Source organism: Equus caballus, chromosome 19 (assembly GCF_041296265.1).
Source record: "Equus caballus isolate H_3958 breed thoroughbred chromosome 19, TB-T2T, whole genome shotgun sequence".
Lineage (NCBI taxonomy): Eukaryota > Metazoa > Chordata > Mammalia > Perissodactyla > Equidae > Equus > Equus caballus.
The window spans coordinates 22,102,742-22,118,170 of record NC_091702.1 but is presented as its reverse complement, the minus strand read 5'-3'; positions in this window follow the sequence as shown (position 1 = coordinate 22,118,170).

Here is a 15,429-nt window from a genome sequence, read left to right as displayed (position 1 = left end):
CTGAAATGTAATAAGCCGGTTGCAACTGATGATCTTCTGCTATATCTGCATTTAGCACTAGGGGTTGCTCTACTGCTATCTGTAGACGAGCTTTTCTTTGATATGCAACAGGAGCAGACCCTCCTCATTTGAGTTCCCATCTGCAAATGCTGAGTTTTTAAGATGATGCTCTGCTAGTATATTACATTACATTGAACTAGCTTCATTTAAATGGCGCGGGCATGGCATACTGAATCCAAAGCAACAGCCACTCTGGAAAGAAGAGATCAATACATACCAGGGAAAGGCTACTCCAAAGTTAAATTTTTCAAATTGTCCTAATTCAAATATTTACTTAAACTCTGTTTTTATATTATGTGCAATACAAGGGGAATGACATTGTTAGTTGTGTGTTTCCTGGAACTGACTGTCTGCTACAAGGCCACAGATAAAGTTTGTTTATAGAAAAACAAAATAAGAAAAAAAAAGTGTAGCACTGTTCTATTTGGGGTTTCAGACTCCCACACATTCCAAGTGGGAGAAAGGACAACTTTCTAGAACCTTTCCTTGCCCACGGCAAGAGAGGACGGAAATGCTTTAACCCCCTCTAGTGACAGACGAGTCATTACTCAGTGCAGTTGTTCAAAGTTGGAGTGATAATACCATAGGGAGAAAAGGGTCATGCTTCAAGAAGTTTACAGGGTAGGAAGAGGGCAAATTTTCAGTTCACCTTTAAGTTTTAAAGGGCATAAAATTCAGCTATTAAGTGCGAATCTTCAACATCATTCCTCAGTTCTTTCAACTTGGACACATTTGGTATAAGCTCAGCATAAAAGTTCAAGTTCTACATGTCACATTTCTCATAATCACCTACTGCTGAGTTTAAAATCTTCCGGATATGTGTAACAAAATGATTGTTGCTAAACATGTGATTGTTTTCAGTTTTGGTTATTTGCTAATAGCTATTTGTAATACCAATAATCAGGTAACGATGCTAATAACGGTCCTCGGTTTTTCGCAGAAAGGAAAGTGGAAGACTGAAGCCCAGGGAGGAAGCATTGCAATCACATCAGGGAGGTGAGTACGGAGAAATAGTTCTGCAGAGTTAGCTGCTAGGAGCCATAATCCAAACCCTTTGATCTAGTCTTAAAGAGGAGTTTCTCATAATTTTTAGAGTTTTGGCCTTGGGCTGAAAAAACTAAGTAATAGCTGGCTGAAGTTTGACTTTCTTACAAAATGTCCTTTTCAGCTCTGTCCCTGGCACAAACACAGCCCTCCGTTTCTGAAGATTTTATTTCCTTCACATCCTTTGAGGATAAAACCGTGCTATGTGGTTTTTATGCCGTATCTTAGGATATTTAATAACAGAGCGAACTCTACTTTTTCTCCCAGTTTTCTCTTCACAGAGATTCTCCTTTCCCTTCCGCTTACAGCCTCAATGATAATGTAAAGACGTTACCCACTATTATGTTTGCACTTCCTTTGTTATCCTTCATGTTAAAGATGGACAGCTTTTCAAAAGTGATAGGTCAAACTGCTGATCCATGTTCTTGTAAACTTGGGGTAAGAGGTGTTTATATGTCAAGAGAATTGTCTGTTTCCTATAAAGGGGAGTGGGAGAAGAATTTTTCAAAGAATACATTTTGGAAATCAATGTTTTGTTTTGTTTTTTTGAGGAAGGTTAGCCCTGAGCTAACCTCCACTGCCAATCTTCCTCTTTTTGCTGAGGAAGACTGGCCCTGAGCTAACATCCATGCCCATCTTCCTCCACTTTACATGTGGGATGCCTGCCACAGCATGGCTTCCCAAGCGGTGCCATGTCCGCACCCGGGATCCAAACCAGCGGACCCCGGGCTGCTGAAGCAGAACGTGTGCACTTAACCACTGCGCCACTGGGCCGGCCCCCTGGAAATCAATGTTAGTGAATGGCAGGAAGGAGAAGCACAAAGTGGTAGGCACTGAGGAAGTTTCTGCCATATTTAGTCAGACTCCTTTCTCTACAGACCATTTATATGTGAGTCTACAGGCGTACGTCTAGGGGGTAAGAAATAGTAAGACCTATGAAAATAGACTTATCATTTATGTGCACACAGACATGCAAACACAAATCACAAATCATTTTTCCTACTGCTAAATTGATCAGTTTTTTAAAAAATATACTACTGTATGGGTTCTTCTAAAGTCATCTGCTAATCTCTTCCATCCCTTTCTATCCTCCAAGCAGGTTTCATTTGCATAATTCCAAAGAGGTCAATATGGGTCCTGCTCATGCTTAAGAATTGTTTCCAGTCTAGCTTAACAACCTCTATTTTTCAAGTTTGTCCCAAGATTGAGACAAAATCTCTCTAGCAAAAGCAAAATAAAAGCCAAATTCCTACCCTTTTGCCTCATTTCATGTTTTATTATTCTACATTTCCTAATAATACATTTTGTAAATATTGAAATGGGCACATGTTCTGTGTACCAGAAGCAAAGCTAGGCACAGTTAACACAAGTCACCATCACCAGAAGATGTTCATTTCAGGCCACATGCGATTTATGTTTTTTCTCCTTTCTTAATATAGGGAAATAAAGAAAAAAAACTAGAAAACATCATAGAATCCAACAATACGTATTTCTGGACCAACGATAAACCACAGGCTTTTAATGGCCACAGCAGAGTCAGAGCTGGCCCAAGCTGAAGCCTGGGCGTGTGCTTGCTGATGGACAGATCTAATATCCACAAATCAGAAAATTTAGTGGTGAGGGCAGGCCATATTATTAAAGCTGCTACTAAAAAGCTTATTAAAATCCAGCATTATTAAAGTTAGAAATAAGAAGTGTTTGCTTATAACCAGCTACTGCCACACACACTGGGATGAATTCATTGTAAGGGTTTATAATAATAACAATAGCAATAAAAATTTCCCCCAAATCTGGGGCCGGCCCAGTGGCGCAGCAGTTAAGTTCGCACATTCCGCTTCTCAGCGGCCCAGGGTTTGCCGGTTAGGATCCTGGGTGTGGACATGGCACCACTTGGCAAACGCCATGCTGTGGTAGGCGTCCCACATAGAAAGTAGAGGAAGATGAGCATGGATGTTAGCTCAGGGCCAGTCTTCCTCAGCAAAAAGGGAAGGATTGGCAGTAGTTAGCTCAGGGCTAATCTTCCTCAAAAAAAAAAAAAATTTCCCCCAAATCTGCGTACCTTTTTCTTGTTAATTCTGAGTTAAAGAGCAGCAATTATGAGGAAGACATTTTTGAAGAGCACATATACTTTGGTCAAATGCAAGAAGTATTTACAACATAGATTGAATTATGTTTTTAAAAATGTAATTATTTCTGTTGAGCAAACCTTGTGCTCTATTTCCTTAGAGGAGAGATTTTCAACGTTTTTAGGGGTGCATTTTTAGTGAGCAAAGCCTTCCTTTTGAACAACCACATTAGAGTAACTTTGAAATGAGAGATCTGAGGGTCCTCTCTGACCTAAATGTGATGTTGGTGGACAGAGGACACTCCTATAGCACAAATGAGGTGATTCCTTTTATCAGCATTTCCTCATGATAAATGATAAGGGGATGTGCTCTTTGAAACACCTCAGTTTTCTCTTCAGATTTTCCTCAAAATGTTTCAAAACACACAAGAACTCTGATTCCCTAAGCCACACCATTTTCCCTGTCTTTCCCTCTGCCTGCAGCATTGGGACAGCGTCCGACAATGCTACAGGAGATGTCTCCCGTCTCTCTCTGGGAGTCTGCTCTTCCCGCACCGCGGGCTCCCACGCTCATTTCCTCCAGCTGCCTCTAGGTGGCCCTGAGCCCTGCACCTCCATCCAGCTGCCGCGGGGATGCCCGCTGCTGTGTCCTTGGCAGATGGTCGCCGTATAGTCTGGCCCGGTATCTTTGGACCAGGCCACAACCTTGACTTTCCTTCCTTGGCAGGACGTTTCTTCCCCACGGGACTCCTCAGCCTCAAACAAATACAGCTGGCCCTGGAACCTCCCTAATCTTGTCTGAATTCGCAACAGTTTGGGCTGACCTGGGGCCTCTCAGTTATGTAAAGATTGGGGCTATTGCTATCAGTCATCAACTATTTTGTGCTTAGTACTATTTGACTCTATAGAAGATAGGAGGAAAGGGAGGAATGAGACAGGGAAAAAGAGGGAGGGAGGGAGGCGGAAGGAGTAAAGGAAGGAAGGAAGGAAGGGAAAGAAGAAAGAAAGCAAGAGAGAGAGAGAAGAGGGAGGGAAAGAAAGAGAGAAAAAGAAAGAAAGAAAGAAAGAAAGAGGGGGCCGGCCTGGTGGCACAGCAGTTAAGTTTGCAGGTTCCGCTTTGTTGGCCCCCGGATTCACCAGTTAGAATCCCGGATGTGGACATGGCGCTGCTTGGCAAGCCGTGCTGTGGTAGGCATCCCACATAGAAAGCAGAGGAAGATGGGCACAGATGTTAGCTCAGGGCCAGTCTTCCTCAGCAAAAAGAGGAGGATGGGCAGCAGATGTTAGCTCAGGGCCAGTCTTCCTCAGTAAAAAGAGGAGGATGGGCAGCAGATATTAGCTCAGGGCTGATCTTCCTCAAAAAACATAAATAAATAAATAAAGAGAAGAAAGAAAGAAATTTTAAAAGGATTAAAGAAAAGGTCTGGAAATGAAAATCCTAAAAGACACATGTTTCCTGCCTGTAAGAAGTTTTTATCTACTTGGTTATAATTATTCGTAGTTAAATACAAGGCCAATTTCATAATGAGATGACTAAATTGGAGAGCATCTCTAGACGCCAACATAAGACTTTTGGGCAAACAGTCAAACAATGTCAATCAAGCCAGCCAGCAAGCTCCTTTCCCAGGAAATATTGCAAAAAACACCTCCTTTGCTGAGGATCAAATCCCAGTTCATGGCTTTAGCAAATGAAAGTAGAAAACTTCTTCTGTCAATCAATCTCAAATTCAGCCGTGGCCTGGACTTCAGAAACAAGCTTAGCTCTAACAATTTTTGAAAGTCCTTATGCAACATTTTTTCTCAAATACTTTCATGGGGGAGGAAGTTACAAGTTAGGGAAATTGCATAACGTATCTGCTCTTTAGCTGATCTAAGTATCGGGTCCAGAGAAGTGTGTGACCTTCAAGGACACGGGCGGCTACAGTATTACACCAGTGGTGCTGGGGAATGTCTCCAAAATTCTCTGGTTTGAGGCATACTCCACCCCCCACCTGATCCCCCCTGCATTCAATGCAAGAGGGCCCATAAAGCACAAATATACCAGTAATAAAGGTTCTAATCTAATCAGAGAATGGGGAAATATTCCCTTCCTTGTTCCAGGTGTGACATTTTTATGTCACTGCCTAACATCACAGTAGCTTTAGCTGGGCCAGGGGGGCCATGCTCTTAGATCTCACGGAGCTTGCAGTCAACTAAAGTTCTCTAAAGTTCTCGGGTCTTCCATTGCATCAGCTCTTGTTAAACCCACACCGGCTTATCTCGCATCCATAGATGTGGAGTTGATTTGTCAAACTATACACACTTCGCTGTTTAACTTCTTGGTAACTTTAACCCTCTCCCCTGTTCTACTGAAATCATTGTGAACCTTGCTTTGAATATTTTCCGTCAGTTTCTACCTGCAAACTTAATAAACACAAATTCATTATTTCCATCTAAGTTATCAGATGAAGCTACATGGAACCCTGTGGCAGTCTGCAGAAGGCATTGCTCCAGGTTGATAATCACACATTATAATAAACACTTTTGGAATATGATTACTCAATCAATTTTGGTTCCACACAGTCAAATAATCAGAAATACCTTGTATACGTACGTATTCTCCTGATTTACCAGCCCAGTAGTTCTGTCCAAATAGTACATCACGCTTGATTATGATAACTAATGACTAGGAAACTCCTGCCTGCTCGTTGTGATTCTTCCTCATCATCATGTGAAAAATAATCACATTCACAAGTAGTTTTCTGTTTATAAAAGTCCTAAGTGGGGGCTGGCCCTGGGGCATAGTGGTTAAGTTTGTGCCCTGCTTTGGCAGTCTGGGGTTTGCAGGTTTGGATCCCGGGCACGGACCTATGTGCCACTCATCAAGCCATGCTGTGGTGGTGTTGCACATATAAAATGGAGAAAGATCGGCACAGATGTTAGGTCAGCGACAATCTTCCTCACCAAAATAAAAAAAGTTATAAGTGCCTCTTTGTAAATAGGTTTTTAAAATAAATGAATAAAGAAGAAAACAGAAGCCACATAAAATCTCACCACTGACCACTGTGAACAGCGGTTAGTTTCCTCTCAGCTTGCTTCTTCCCTATCTCCCTGACACTCTCTCCTCTCCATACATGCACCTTACTTAATCCCCTCCACTGTTACTCTCTTCTCTTCTACAGCTCAAACAGTTGGGCAGGAGTCACCTTGCATTTTGAGGGGATATGGGTACAACAAAACCAGAAAAAAAAAAGAGGGGAGAGAATTTTGACCTTTAAGGTCAAAAGCTCAAGGCTAACTGTAGAGTAGAAATGTCTGCATGTGTACCTGTAGAGTGAGTCTTCTTGAAACAGGCCAGAGGAAGTCAAGGAAGGCTGAGGTATAGACTTGGCGTTATCACAACCAGGAGCAGCCCAAGATCAAGGAATACAGCCTCAGCCAGCCATCTGCACCAGGCGGCCACTTGGTCGCCAAGTCATTGCCCTGGTGTCCCTGTTGATATCCAGTGGAATCCAAAGGACAATTGTCTTATGAGTTATGGCCTTCTGTGGCCAAGGCTTTGTCCCACTTGACACAGCCCTCTCTTCAATGGCCCCAAGTAGTATCAGAGGAGCAGATAGCTCCACTTTCATTAGCTCAAAACTCTACACACACGGAATGAATTTGAGGCCCAAGTAAAAGCATCACCATTTGCCCCCCAACATACCCTCTCCAACATATATATATATATTGGAGAGTCTCTGCATCTTTGTGAACTCAAGGCTTTGCCAATGCACCTGCTTGGTCTCTGCCAAAGTAAAAAGCTGCCACCCTGCCCACAGCTGGAAATCTACTTCCCGTCCACCCTGCCAAGGCTCCACCCTTGAAGCTCCTCCTCTCCCACTGCTCTGAATCCCTACGCCTTCACTCCTCTTGGTGCCTGGCGGCTCAACATCTGCTCAAACCACGTTGTTAGAGTGCTCTTTTGGTTCTGTACATCTTTTCCTCCTCAGGAGCACACAAGTTTCAACTACTTATTGTGCTTGATTTTTTATATTTGTACGCTCCCAGTGAGCTTATTAAGTACTTTTTCATTTATTTGCCATTTTAAATTTTCTTTTGCATACTGACTGTGTAGCTCATTTTTCTGTTTGTTTTCTTTTATGTGCCCCCAAATTACAAGCAAACCCTTTTCTCAACTAGTTTGAAAATAATATCCTTAGAGGTCAAATACCCTGAAGTCACTAAAGAATCTTACTAATTTCTGCATGGAATAAAAGATATATAGGTCTAACTTATGTCTTCCTCTTGCCTCTCTATGGAATTCCCACTATAGTAACTTTTTCACAGAAATTATGAAACCCTAATAAATGCTGGGGCTCTATGTGGCTCAGTTCACAAGTCATGGTCAAAGAATCATAGTCCAATAACCACAAATAGTAATTTAGAAGATTTCTGATATTTATATATATCACAAAGACCAAAAAAGGGGATCCAGTTCATACCTCCAACAACACACAGCTCAAGACCCTCCGTGCAGCCACATCGGATCCTCTTGGACATACTCTCTAACACTTTCCCTCTACCCCATTCCCCACTCATAGTTTCTTCCTCTGTCTTCCTCCCTCTCTCTTAGGTCTTTATTATGTGGATCACATTAGCCTCTCTGCCTGGGTTCTCCCCTCTTTTATATTTACCTCTCTGGCCCAGTTCCTTCCTATCCATTCTCCTTACAGATCGCAAAAAAACAAGGGTAAGGAAGTTGACTAGGCACAAGTCACACCTTGATCTATTTTGTTCTCATAACATTTGACAAAACCCACTACAGCCTTCTAACACAGAGGCCTCCGATACCATCAGGAACTACAGTTTGCACCTGCATGAAAATAACTCCACACCAGAAAACTCTTAACACTTCAAGCCAATTGACTCCAACCTCGCCTCTTGTCCCTGGTATTCTTGGCCAGCTCCCCAACTGCAAATGCACCAGTCATTCCTCCTCTCATGTGCTGTGTTTTGTCCCCTTTGCCTCATCAGCTTCCAATACTAAGCTGCCTCTGGAGCTTTCTTATGTGTTTGTTGCCCCCTGAACAAACATCCTGAAACACTCACAGAACAATAACACTTGTCTGGCACTCCTGTAATGCAGCTCCATCCAGTGCAGCCTGCTGGAAGGAGGCCACTCTGGGATTTGGGGAACAATCTTCAGATCATTCAAGCTTACCCCTCTTTTGGCCAATAACTCTTTGAAATGGTTGCATCTTCAGTTTAGAAATGTTTGTGGCCCTCCTGTTTATGAGTATGGATTACATGCAAAATTAACAAGGTAAAAAAAAACAGGCAGCAATTAATAAACATTTGTTTAATTAATGGAAATATTATTTGTATGGGGCAGTTGCAGATATTCTAAGAATGTTAAGAATAAGTTATGGGCTTAGATGGGACCCAGATCTATAACACCAAGCACAATCCGTTTGCCAAGCCAGGACCCAGAGCATGCAGAAGGTGGGATGGGAGGTTCTGGTGAATGAAGAGCGGAGAGCCTCTATCTCCAGAATCGGGAGGCTCTGACAACAGGCAGCGTGTGGCTTCACATGTCAGACCACACCCAACAGAGAGATTAAAAACCTTGAGCAAGCCCCCTCAAGTACCCCAAGCTTCCACCTTGGGACACCAGGAGGAGTTTCCCTACTGTCTGCTCATCTGTTGGTGAGCCCAGAAAAGCTGTCCCAGTTGTTCTTTCATCCCGAGGGTCCCTTAACACCCACCACACAAAGTGAGCTACTTGTCACTCCCTACCTCCTTCTTTCTGTTCTGAGGGTACATCGAGATGGGGAGGGGCTTATGTCTCTGCTTTTAGTTCTTGAAAAAGCTTTGGGGAGAAACTGGCTGTGAAAGAGAAAGCAATAAGTAAACTTCAATAGGGTTTTAAAATTTAGCCCTGACACAGTCACCCAATCTCCCATTCCCCACCATCTGTCTGTTGTAGTCTGCTATTCCTTGTTTCAAACTTGACACCCCTTGCTATACCAATACTGGAGTTCTGGCCCTCCCCTAAGCCCCTTTAACTGGGCTCTCTGGTTTGCTTATATGTCAGTCTTGTGCTTTTGCTTCTTCTCCAATGCAACCTCAAAGCTCAAATAGGGCTTCCCAGCTCTGCAGCACTTGCAATAGTCCCACCCAACCCCTCGGCCAGTCCGGTTCCCTCTTTCCATCTTTTCTATCTGGACTTCAGAGGGCAAGAAACTCCAAGAACATTCCTTGAAGAGTGTCTTGCTGTGTAATCATGTCAAAGGTTCTCTAAATGTTTCTTGAATCCTGCTTTTCTAATGTTTAGAGTTTGTCTGTGAGTAGGCTCAGGGTTCCCATTTTAGCTGTTGCAAATGCTAAGAAAAAAACCAGACGCTTTCTGAACTCAAATCAACAACCTAACTTTACAACTTAAGGAACTAGGAAAAGAAGAATAAACTAAACCCAAAGCTAGCAGAAGGGAGGAAATAATAAAGATTAGAGCAGAGGTAAGTGAAACAGAAAATAGAAACACAATAGAGCAAATCAACTAAATGAGAAGTTGGCTCTTCGAAAAGATCAACAAAATTGACGAAACTTTTAGCTAGATGGACTAAGAAAAAAGGAGAGAAGACTCAATTTACTAAAATCAGAGATGAAAGTGGGGCCATTACATCAGTGTACAGAAATGAAAAAAAATGAGAGTATTACAAACAATTGAATGCCAGAAAATTGGATAACCTCGATGAAATGGACAAATTCCTAGAAACACAAAACCTACCAAGACTAAATCACAAAGAAATGGAAAAAATGAACAGACCTATAACTAATAAGGAGATTGAATCAGTAATCAAAAATCTCCTGCAAAGAAAAGTCCTGGGACCCGATGGTTTTACTGGTGAATTCTACCAAACATTTAAAGAAGAACTAATGACAACCCTTCTCAAACTTTTCCAAAAAAGAAAGAGGAGGGAACCCTTCCTAACTCATTTTATGAGGCTAGCATTACTCTGATACCAAAGCCAAAGACACAACAAGAGAAAACTACAGACCAATATGTCTTATGAACGTTGATACAAAAAATCCTCAACAAAGTACTAGCAAACAGAATTCAGCAGCAAACTAAACGGATTATGACTAAGAGGGGTCCCAAGCAGGACAAAGATATATAAGTGGCCAATAAGCACATAAAAAGATGCCCAACATCACTAATCATTAGGGAAATGAAAATCAAAACTTCAATGAGATACCACCTCACACTCATTAGGATAGCTACTATCAAAAAAAACAGAAAATAACAAGTGTTGGCAAAGATGTGGAGAAACTAGAACCCTTGTGCACTGTTGGTAGAAATATGAAATAATACAACTGCTGTGGAAAACAGTATGGTGATTCTTCAAAAAATTAAAAGTCAAATTACCATATGATCTGGCAATCCCACCTCTAAGTACATACCCGGAAGAATTGAAAGCAAGGTCTCAGAGAGATATTTGTACACTCATGTTCATAGCAGCATTATTCACAATAGCTAAAACATGGAAGCAATTCAAGTGGCCGTTGAGTGATGAATAGATAAGCAAAATGTGGTAAATATACACAATGGACTATTATTAAATCTTAAAAAGGAAGGAAATTCTGCAACATGCTACAATATGGATGAACATTTAGGACATTATGCTAAGTGAAATAGGCCAGACACAAAGAGACAAATACTCTATGATTCCACTTATATGAGGTGCTTAGTGTAGTCAAAATCATAAAGTCAAAAAGTTTAATGGTGGTTGCCAGCAGATGGGGGTAGGAGAGAAAGGTGCGGTATTGTTTAACATGTGTAGAGTTTCAGTTTCACGAGATGAAAAGAGTTCTGGGGATCGATGGTAGTGGTGGGTGTACAACAGTGTGAATGTATTTAATACCACTGAACTATGCACATAAAAATAGTTAAGATAGGGGCTGGCCGAGTGGTTAAGTTTGCGCTCTCCACTTGGGTGGCCCAGGGTTTCACTGGTTCGGATCCCGGGTGCGGACATGGCACCACTTGTCAGGCCACACTGAGGCGGCATCCCACGTGCCCAACTAGAAGGACTTGTGACTAAAACATACAACTATGTACGGGGGAGGGGGGGATTTGGGGAGAAAAAGAAAAAAAAAGATTGGCAATAGTTGTTAGCTTAGGTGCCAATCTTTAAAAAAAATAGGTAAGATAGTAATTTTTATGTTATGTATATTTCACCACGATAAAAAAAAGGAAAAAAAAATAGACACTTTCTGCCAAGATTTTCCTCATTCTTATTTTACCAACCAGTTCTTCTCATGGGTCAGAATTCAATCCCGAACAGCAGATCTTTTCATTGCAAAGAAATTGTGAGGAAGGCATATCAGTAACTTGTTTTCCTGTCACAGACGACCAAACTGTGGTCCACAAGCAAGACAGAATGGTGACATCTTTTTACCAGAATGAGAATTGCTGGGGATGTTGCCATTTTGTCTTGCTTGTGGGCCGCAGTCTGGTCATCTGTGACAGGAGAACATTATCCAGAGTCTCTAGCTAGCCAGGTAATTTACAATTTACTCCCCAAACAACTGTCACTTCTTTATCTTTCTCTCTTTTTACCTTTATCCCCTCCCTTCGGCGCCTGTAGCCCAGACAAGTGTATGGTTTCTTAATTTACAGAGTTCAAGATTCAGTCTTTCTATTCTCTTTACTTCTTTGAACAGATTTTAACTTATTCCTTGTTGTCTTCAATATTTCTATGCAAAATTGGGTGATACATATGTAATTTGTGTAAAACTGCAAATTTGCATTGCTTACTATGTATATGCTGTAATTGGCGTACAGCTAGCTGAATTGAACGAAAACAAAACCCAAAGGAAAAAATAATAAAAGCAAATAAATTAGTATATTATTCATTCACAAATATCGAACCTAAATTGCATTTCAACATTCACTACAAAAGTCAATTTCTCTTAAGTTCTAGCCTAACAGATTTTTGTAAGCTCTCTATTGTAAACAAAGTTATGAGAAAAGATTCCTTGATTTTATATATTATGTATTAATCAACCTATTTGCATAGGGTTCAAGACCATAGAAACTGTTTTATAGTGGCTTACCAAAAGAATAGAATTAATGTAAGATATGCCCTGATTAGAATTTATTTCTGTTTATTACCTATAAATCAGAATTGCTAAGAGCAAATATTACACTGTACAGCTCAAAGGAAATAAGTGATTTTACGATTCCCTGCAGGGTAGGGAGAAAATATCAAATTTTAATTTATTTTTACTTTTAAAAATAAGAAAGAAATTGTTTTAATAAAATATTTTGGTAGATGTGGGTAACCCCCGTCAAATTTTTCTTGAAGGAAAAGTAATTAAAACAATGTGAGGAAAACAATATGGCAACCAAACATCAGGAAATAATTCTGGAAGATACATAAGACACGTCGAGGAAGAATTTAAGAAACGAATGTTAAAACAAATTACACAGCGTGGGAAGCTTGCTATACAGTTGGAGGAAAGAACGGAAGCTTCTAATCTGTCTGGGCTTGTGCTGGATTCTGCTTTAATTAAATACTAGAGGTAGTTTTTGCATTTCATTTAAGCAGTGGCAACTAGCAGAGGTTGCGCCGGCCCACTGGCACATTTTGGAAATGGGGGGGTGTAGTTTTGATCAACACAGAGATTGGGGGCACATACTGGCATTTAGTGAGTGGAGGCCGGGATGCTGGGAGTCCGATATGTGTGTGATGATCTTGCACATTGAAGAATTGTCCCTTGTCCCACACAACTGCCAAAGGTCTTACTGGACATTCATGTAAGTGAAAAACGTGCTAATTATCTGAGCCTGGAATGTAATTCTGATTTACATATAAATTCAAAATATTGTTTGCATCCTTTTCATATACATTGCATTTTCGGAGAATGTCACCAGTGCACAAATTGAGGGAAAATTGTACTTTATTTATTTGGAATTTTGCTAAGAGTTGTTCACCAACTCTTATTCATTCAACAATCATGGACTGATTATTCATAACTCACTTGGCAGCAAAATGTGACTAAATTGATTTGAGGCTATTTGGAAAATGATGTCGCAGATGGCAACATCTTCAAGAGCCGACAGTTGGAACTGTCATGTTCCAGTGTCCATATAAAGAAATGGTGTCGATCCCTCACTACTCAGCGTCCAGCTTTGAGCAGACCAGCAGCATGGGAATCACTTCTGAGCTTGCTGGAAATGCCAACCCCAGACCTGTGAAATCAGAATCCACTTTTTTTTTGAAGAAGAAGAAGATTAGCCTTGAGCTAACTGCTGCCAATCGTCCTCTTTTTGCTGAGGAAGACTGGCCCTGAGCTAACATCCATGCCCATCTTCCTCTGCTTTCTATGTGGGATGCCTACCGCAGCGTGGCTTTTGCCAAGTGGTGCCATGTCTGCACCCGGGATCTGAACCAGTGAACCCCAGGCCACCAAGAAGCAGAACGTGTGAACTTAACCGCTGCGCCACCAGGCCGGCCCCAGAATCCACATTTTAAGAACAGCCACAGGTGACTTATATTTGATTTGAAATTTGAGAAGCAATGGTATAGACAACAATTAGATGAAAATTTGCCTTAAAAAAAAATCATTATAGGGGGCTGGCCCCTTGGCCAAGTGGTTAAGTTCGCGCGCTCCGCTGCAGGCGGCCCAGTGTTTCGTTGGTTCGGATCCTGGGTGCGGGCATGGCGCTGCTCATCAAGCCACGCTGAGGCGTCGTCCCACATGCCACAACTAGAAGAACCCACAACGAAGAATATACAACTATGTACCAGGGGCTTTGGGGAGAAAAAGGAAAAAAATAAAATCTTTAAAAAAAAAAAAATCATTATAGGTAGTACGAACAACTGACCCCTGCATGATGTCTTCTGGTGTGATTAGTGAGAATTTTGCATATTGAGAGAGATTCTATTTCACCATAATTTACTTTCTTTTATTTTTCCTTTATTGTCAATACATTATATGTACTTTTTTGAAATTATGACTTAATCCCATTTCAAGATAATGAAAGACATGTTATAACAAAAAGGATGTGTTGTTTTGATAGGGTTGAGAGTTACTGAATAAAGGAATGATGTACTAAAGGAGAAAAATATATTCCCAGTGTATACGAATTCCACAACAAAAACAATGTTTTATGGAAAAATTGTGTCCATGAAACCACTGGTGGAAAAGCTGGTTTGACTGGAATAAAATTTGGATTCTGAGCTGAAGATACAGAGACAGCTTCAAAAATAAATGCATTCACTGCGTTATTCAGAGGCAAGAAGCTCTCGTAGCAAAGAAGGTGAAGCCAAAAGTGTACGAATTGCTACAAGATGTCATTGATAGAGATAACAGTGTAAAAGTCAGAACTTTAAACTCTAGTAAATTATTCACTGTTCTTGTTAGAGATGATGAGAACATTTTTTTTATTGAGTTATTGATAGGTTACAATCTTGTGAAATTTCAATTGTTCATTAATGTTTGTCAGTCATGTTGTAGGTGCACCACTTCACCCTTTGTGCCCACCCCCCACCCCACCTTTCCCCTGGTATCCACTAAACTGTTCTTGGTCCATAGTTTTAAATTCCTCATATGAGTGGAGTCATACACAGATTATCTTTCTCTTGCTGGCTTATTTCACTTAACATAATTCTCTCAAGGTCCATCCATGTTATTGCAAATGGAATGATTTTGTTCTGTTTTGCAGCTGAGTAGTATTCCATTGTATATATGTACCACATCTTCTTTATCCATTCGTCTGGGGATGGGCACTTAGGTTGCTTCCACGTCTTGGCTATTGTAAACAGTGCTGCAATAAACATTGGGGTGCACAGGACTTTTGGGATTGCTGACTTCAGGTTCTTTGGATAAATACCCAGTAGTGGGATGGCTGGATCGTATGGTAGTTCTATTTTTAGTTTTTTGAGGAATCTCCATACTGTTTTCCATAGTGGCTGCACCAGTTTGCATTCCCACCAGCAGTGTATGAGGGTTCCTTTTTCTCCGCAACCTCTCCAACATTTGTTTCTATTAGTTTTAGATATTTTTGTCATTCTAACGGGTGTAAGGTGATATCTTAGTGTAGTTTTGATTTGCATTTCCCTGATGATCACCGATGATGAGCATCTTTTCATGTGCCTATTGGCCATCAGTATATCTTCTTTGGAGAAATGTCTGTTCATGTCTCCAGCCCATTTTTTGATTGGGTTGTTTGATGTTTTGTGGTTGAGTTGTGAGAGTTCTTTATATATTAAGGATATTAAGCCTTTGTCAGA